Source organism: Melopsittacus undulatus, chromosome 9, assembly GCF_012275295.1.
Source record: "Melopsittacus undulatus isolate bMelUnd1 chromosome 9, bMelUnd1.mat.Z, whole genome shotgun sequence".
NCBI lineage: Eukaryota > Metazoa > Chordata > Aves > Psittaciformes > Psittaculidae > Melopsittacus > Melopsittacus undulatus.
In genome coordinates, this window is record NC_047535.1 from 19,718,017 (window position 1) to 19,726,175 (window position 8,159).

Genomic DNA, 8,159 nt, shown 5'->3' on the forward strand with positions numbered 1-8,159 from the left:
TTAGTTTCAGCTACTGCTATTTGCAATTACTCTGGAATTGCAGAAGGCAAAATACTGTCTTTCTGAACCTAAACAAATGGACAGAAAAAGTATTAAATAGCTACGTTCTATTTTGAGGTCATGGATTGGGGGAGGTAGATGAGAGAGGGTATTATAACATGTAGGTTTAGCTGAGGAACAGAATCAAGCATGTATTCTAAGCAAGCTGTCTCTTCAAAAGAAATCTGCAGGGTGTTCATCTTCAAGATTAATCAAGACCTAGAAATACATAAGCATCTGTAAAGCTCAATTTATTACTAATACTATCACAGTCTAGGAAAAAAGTACTGGCAGATATAAACAAAACATACTATATTTTCACCATGTATTCATATATGTATATTGTCTTTTTATACCAATTAAAATGTTCCAACTCATTGTGAAATCAAATACTATACTGTCTTACTTAACTTACATTGTGAACTTACCAACATTACAAAATAAACCCCTACTTTTTAATGAAGTGTTGATTCTTAAATCCACAAGCCTAGACATTTTCATCAGCATTATAGCATTAGAAATCAAATCAGTTACAAATCAATGCATTGCATTAGCTGTAACAGTGGGGGGTACATCCAGAATTAAAATAAGGAAAGGAAACAAAGGAAACATAAAAATATATGTAGACAAGAGGCAAACATACAAAGAGGATACATACCTGTATTAAATCCTTCTTAAAAATAAAATACAAATTACATACCACCATCTTTATAGTATTTTCCATTTACGCAGAAAAACTGCACACAACTCCATTACTATTCTGCTGTTCCTCCTTCAGCTTTAAAACGGTACAATACAAACATGAGTCTGCCTCTCAGTGATTCAACTCAAGTGCAATCAGGCATGCTGTTAGTCCGCAACGGTGTCTGTTCTAAATTCCAGCGTATTCCCCAGGCAGCATGAAAGGTTTTTTTTTTCCTCCTTCTTCTGTTTTTTCTTGCTCCTCCTACAACTTGTGCTAACAGCTAAGAGTAATCATGGTGTTAGCTACTAATTCATTCTACAGCTCTTCTTTATTTCTCCTCTACAATAGCAAAACAGGAGATAGTATCCTACTCCAGCTCAAATACAACATCAGCATGAGAGAACAATAATCATCCTGCTGTTTTAGGTGCTGGTAACTTCACCCATTGCTGTTTTCTGCTGCTGCTTCTGAATGCAGTAGTCACTGCAATAGCCACAGCCCTTCTGCATGGAAGGCAGCCCCTCTGCTTCACTGACAGAGTAAAATAGGCTTACTGAGAAACCTTGCTCACAGAAACAACATATGCAGTGCATCGTGAGCGCTAGCAGGTGCACCAGTGGCCAGAAGGATAACACTGTGAGACAGTATCTCTTGCTTGGTAGGGCCATGTTTCACCTAACCTTTTATTTATCAGTCTGACATGACCCAGAGGAACAATTGTATAGCTATTTCTTTCAGCAGTGCTTTTATCGACATCTGTTTATTTTTGCTAATGAATCTGCTAAATAGTTTCATAACTATTATAATTCCATGATTATTTAAGGATGCTCTAGATAATAAAAAGCATATCACACTGTTTTCCACTAAAAGTATTTTGTATGTTCCCAGTTAACACCTAGAGATTAGGATTCAGTCATTTTACTGGGATTCAAATAGCAGAATTTATCATTATTGTGCATGTAGTGAGTAAACTATCCTGTACAGAATACTGTAGGTGATTTCCAAATGTTAAGTGATTTAAGAGTGTGTAAAGCCATACTCAGTCCTACATACATATTGAAGATATATTTAAAACTCCAACACATGAAGAACTATGGGAGTACATACAAAAGGATGCTATATAAAGCCATTCTACATAAAAAGTATACACAGAATCTAAGCACAGAAGTTTCACAAAATGTGTTCATGCATAAAAACAGGTATGCTATTAACCCCTTTAATCTTGGGAGACAGCAGCACTAAGATGTCATATAAAACAGTTGTCAGCTAGTAAATTATGTATGTTTCCCATATAAAATAAACAGGACTTCGGATTTTCTGGTAATAGCTGACACTTTGTAACAGAGGAGCGTGTAATTCAGTCATTACTTCAAAATATGTTAAGGATATCTTGAATAAAATGAAACTCTTAAAAGTATTTAACAGTTTATACTAATGCCTATTTAAAGCTTATCAGTTGTAGCTTTCTCTTTCTGCAATCCTTGTACCATTAGTAATGCAATCTAGGGATACAATGCTTTTTAAGTACAATTTATAAACTGAACAGTTCTAGAATAAAATCTCTTACAGTGGTAAAAATAACATTTTGTATATTTTTTTATGTATCATTGTAAAAATCATTACAGACCATTGTATTTTTTATGTCCTGCTGAAATGAATGTAATATAAATACTCCATAAATTAGATTTATAGTTAAGAACCAGATGAATGCTTTATTATTCAAATATTATTGTAGTTATTAGCCTGCAGCAATTACTTTTCTGTCTAAACTTTTATATAAGTGCACAATAGAAAACACTGCACTGATACAGCCCTAATTACATGAAATGTGACAATAATGTCCCACTAAATCAACAGGGCTGCCCATGTAAGGTTTATAAAAAAAAACAAGAAAAATCATGCAGTCTATTCAAGCACAGCCACCCACAGCAGACAGACCCAACAGAAATAAACTGTGTTTTTATCAAGATCAAGAAAATGGTCTTGAGGCTACAGACAGTAAAAGCAGTAAATACTGGGAGTGTTTTGCAAAAATATAAGGTTCTCTCATTTAATAAATAGCTGCCTGCAAACAATGTTAACTCACAGCACTTAATGTTGTAATCTTCAAGCAAGTTCCTAAGTACTGATCCTGTTTTACTAATCTGTTACATTACCAGATGTTGAATGTTTCAGTTTGAAGCCACTTATTTGATAGACCAGCATAAACAGGGAACTTTGCCAAATGTATCGAGTTATTTCAGAAGGAAAACAAAAACCAAAATGAAACCCTACACCAATTCAAAGACCCTCAAACTAATTATGGCATATCTACTTTGGAATTAAATTTCCACATCAAACTTGCCCAAGCCAGCAAAAGTCTGGCTTTGCTTGTAATGATACTGACCAATCAAGAATCTAGTTTCATGTATAAGTACATACATTAATTACTTGCAGACAAATACCACAACAAGTTATGTTGTATCTCTTAACATATATATGATGTTAAGAACTTTCTATAGTAAACATATGAATGGAAGTTTTTATCCTCACAGTTCTGGTAGCCCAGATACTTGTAAGCCACTCGTAAGTGGAATGCAACTGCTGTGCATCTTGAAAAGGCATCCATGTCAGCCTTAAATAAACTAGCACAGAGGAGCAGTTCACACTCGTGGACCATGTCCACCTTCGCAGTTACTTCCCAATAACCTCACATCTTGATGAAGTTGGCCTTCCAGAACCACACCATTAAGGGCTCACACTGAGTTACCTTACCTCACAAACACAGTGCTAAAGATACAACTCTCACATGTAGAAGGAAGAAGAGAAATAAAGACTTTTGTATGGAAATGTAGCAGCTTGTTATGCAATTCTAGCCATTCCCTGCATCTTAATGGAAAAAAAAAAAAGCCTCACCAAACCCAAATACCACCACCCCCAGAAATCCAAACCATACCCTAAACAAAAAAAACCAAACCCCAACAGGCAGCTGTAAGACTTCAGAGAGAAAACAGCTCGTCTGTATGCCTATTTCCAGGATTATGTGACCATGACTTTCAGAGATCATTCTTGGAATTCTTTGGAATAAGTCCATCCAGTAAAAACATGTCATTAGTTTTCATCACTATTTATAAATAATTAAACCAGGGTTAAATAACATATAATTAGTCTAGATGTTGATTATTTCTATTTTTTAATGTTTATATTGAAATGGTGACACTTATAAACTGACGGAACAACTTTTAAGACATTTATACTTCATGATGGATTTCAGAGCGACAACTGGAAAAGCTGTCACAGAATTCAGCTACCTTTCTCAATCATCCTCTGCGGTCTGCTTAAGGGGTGGATTATTTCTTCCCTTTCATTAAACAAAGGCAGTAACTGTGTCAATTCTTATATCCCGTCAATCAAAAATCAATCAGTTCTTAAATCATAATATACTGATCTAATCCTATGGGAGGGTGAGAAAGGATGAGTGGGAAGGCAGCTCCCCCAGCCGGTCCCCGCTCCCGGCAGCAGAGACCATCGGCAGCGGAGCGCGGTCAGGCCGCTCCCAGCGCGCCCCCTGCTGTCGATACCGGGAAACGGCTGCAGAGGCGGGATCGGGGGGGGTGGGGGGAGGGTAGTTGCGCCACCGGAGGTACCGATACGGGACGGGGTGATCATGGTGCTCTTACTGAATTTCATAGAATCATAGAATAGTTAGGGTTGGAAAGGACCTTGAGCTCATCCAGTTCCAACCCCCCTGCCATGGGCAGGGACACCTCACACTAAACCATGCCACGCGAGGCTTTGTCCAACCTGGCCTTGAACACTGCCAGGGATGGAACATTCACAACCTTCCTGGGCAACCCATTCCAGTACCTCACCACCCTAACAGGAAAGAATTTCTTCCTTATATCCAATCTAAACTTCCTCTGTTTAAGTTTTAACCTGTTACGCCTTGTCCTGTCACTATAATCCCTAATGAAGTGTCCCTCCCCAGCATCTCTATAGGTCCCGGGAAAGATGGCACACCTACAGCTCTTAATAGAATTTCTAATCTATTAAAAATACAGAGAAAGGTATAAAATGTTTCGGTTTTGCCTTTTTTTTTTTGGAAGCCCACATACAGATTTAAAGCTGTTCTTTTCTATACAAGGTATTGTTTTTTATAAAATGCTAGTGGCTCAGTGTTGTCTTCTAAAAATAAGACTTTATAAAAAGAGGTGAAAAGAGCAAATAACCATTTGTGAGATACAAATATTCATCATTAATAAGTGCATGGAATCCACCTATGAGCTGATTTAGACTTTATTTCTGATGACTATGAGAAGTGTTTCAAAGTCTCTGAAGATATGAAGGCTAAAGCTGTCTCTTATTCTGCACTAAGACTCTTTCAAGCACTGGTTTCCTTTAACCAATTGCTAGGTTTACAGAATAAGGCAGTCTGAATTCTGTCAAGTGAAATAAAACCACTTTTGAGATTTTTTAGTCACAATTAACTAGGAACAGGCAAACCATTTAAAAACATGATAACCACTTCTTCCCAGCTGCAATTTCAGCAAAGCTTGGCCCTGATTTCAAAAGGAATCACAGGATAGGATCATAGTGAGAAGCAAATACGGGGTGAAGCCCCAACAATAACTACAAAAGAAAAAGTCAAGTCAAACCAATAACTAAGCTTATTTCAGGAGGAAAAGGGGAGCTTTCTCCCCATCCATATATATCAAGGACCCAAAGTCACAATGTTATGCATTTGAAGCAGTAACTGAAGAACATGTATCACTCCTGAAATTTAATCCTCCTATTATGCTCTCCCTTATGACTACTTTGTTCCTTGTTGTCCTCTAGGAATGTACCCATCCTAGAGACTATCTGATTTCCTTCTCTAGGAAAGCAGATTGTTTGCTAAAGCATTTTCTAAAATCAAGAACCTGACTCAGCTGCTACTTTTAATTTCAGGGTCTAGTCTGATGCATTAGTTTGATGCTTTGCTATTTTGGTGTCAATTTATATTTTGTCATAATTACATTTCCTGCAGTAACTGATCTCTTACAGATATTACTATTAAAGCATTAAACTCTTCATTAATAACAGAAAATATAGTATTGCTGTTTCTAAATATTAAGTCAGACTATTCTTCTACTAAACTGATTCTGGAAGAAAACAAGGAAAGTTTCATTGAAATATGAATCGTCATTATTTTTCCACAACCACAACATAACTAATTGTGCAGCTTTGCACTTAATGCACAAGAATCTGCTGATATTTGCATAAATTAATATAACTTGGCCTATGACTCACGTAAGCATTGTATTTCTAGAATATTCTTACTTTTTAAATACAAAAATTTACAATATTTTTTATTACTGCCTCTAAAAAGTAGTTTATTCCTATCAATTCTCTACCCCTTGGTTCCCAGATAAAAATGACACTTAAAATATTCAAGTGCTGCTTCAGATTTGACTGCATGCATTAGGCTTTCGTGGACCCTTCCTGTCTCAGGTCTATCACAGAATCACAGAATCCCAAGGGCTGGAAGGGACCTCAAAAGATCATCTAGTCCAGCCCCCCTGCAAGAGCAGGGTAACCTGGAGTACATCACACAGGAACTTGTCCAGGCGGGCCTTGAATATCTCCAATGTAGGAGACTCCACAATCCCCCTGGGCAACCTGTTCCAGTGCTCTGTCACTCTTACAGTAAAGAAGTTCTTCCTGATGTTAACGTGGAACCTCCTACACTCCAGTTTACACCCATTGCCCCTTGTCCTACCACTGGATATCACTGGAAAAAGCCTAGCTCCATCATCCTGACACACACCCTTTACATATTTGTAAACACTGGTGAGGTCACCCCTCAGTCTCCTCTCCTCCAAGCTAAAGAGACCCAGCTCCCTCAGCCTCTCCTCATAAGGGAGGTGTTCCACTCCCTTCATCATCTCTGTGGCTCTGCGCTGAACTCCTTCAAGCAATTCCCTGTCCTTCTTGAACCTGGGGGGCCCAGAACTGGACACAGTATTCCTCACAAAATGCCTCACCTAGGCAGAGTAGAGGGGGAGGAGAACCTCTCTTGACCTACTCACCACACCCTTTCTAATGCACCCTAGGATGCCATTTGCCTTCTTGGCCACAAGGGCACATTGCTGGCTCATGGTCATCCTCCTGTCCACCAGGACCCCCAGGTCCCTTTCCCCTTCACTCCTTTCCAGCAGGTCAACCCCCAACCTGTACTGGTACATGGGGTTGTTCTTCCCCAGATGCAAGACTCTACACTTGCCCTTGTTGAATTTCATCAAGTTTCTCCTCGCACAACTCTCCAGCCTGTCCAGGTCTCGCTGAATGGCAACACAGCCTTCTGGTGTGTCAGCCACTCCTCCCAATTTAGTGTCATCAGTGAACTTGCTGAGGGTACACTCAGTTCCCTCATCCAGGTCCTTGATGAAAATATTAAACAGCACTGGTCCCAGCACCGACCCCTGAGGGACTCCACTAGTCACAGACCTCCAGCTAGATTCTGCGCCATTGACCACAACTCTCTGCCTTCTTCCTTTCAACCAGTTCTTGATCCACCTCACTACCTGATCATCAAGCCCACACTTCCCTAGCTTATCTATGAGAATGCTGTGGGAGACAGTATCAAATGCCTTACTGAAATCAAGAAAAACCACATCTACCGCTCTACCATCATCCCTCCACCTAGTCACTTCCTCATAGAAGGCTATAAGGTTGGTCAAACATGACTTCCCCCTGGTAAAACCATGTTGGCTGCTCTTAATAACCCCCTCATCCTTGATATGCCTAGAGATGGAGTCAAGAATAAGTTGTTCCATCACCTTTCCAGGGACGGAGGTAAGGCTGACCGGTCTATAATTACCCGGGTCCTCCTTCTTGCCCTTCTTATAGACTGGTGTGACATTTGCCATCTTCCAAACCTCAGGCTCCCTTTTCCCACGATTTACCAAAGATGATGGAGAGTGGCCCAGTAATGACATCCGCCAGATCCCTCAGCACCCTTGGGTGCATTCCATCTGGACCCATTGATTTATAGATGTCCAGATTGCATAGCTGATCCCTAATCCAATCCTCATCTACCAAAGCAAACTCCTCCTTTGTCCTGACTCCTTCTGGGGCTACAGGAATCTGGGGCACCCGGGGAGAGTCTGCAGGAGTAAAAACAGAGGCAAAGAAGACATTCAGCACTTCTGCCTTCTATAGATCCTCTGTCGCCAGGGCACCCACCTCGTTCAACAGTGGGCCTATATTGCCTCTTGTGTTAGTTTTATTTGCTATGTATTTGAAGAAGCCCTTTCTATTGTCCTTAATCCAACTAGCAAGATTAATTTCCAAGGGGGCCTTAGGTGTCCTAATTGCCTCCCTACATCCTCTAACAACTGTGCTATATTCCTCCCAAGTGGCCAGCCCCTCTTTCCATAATCCATAGATTCTCCTTTTCCACTTGAATTTGCCCAGC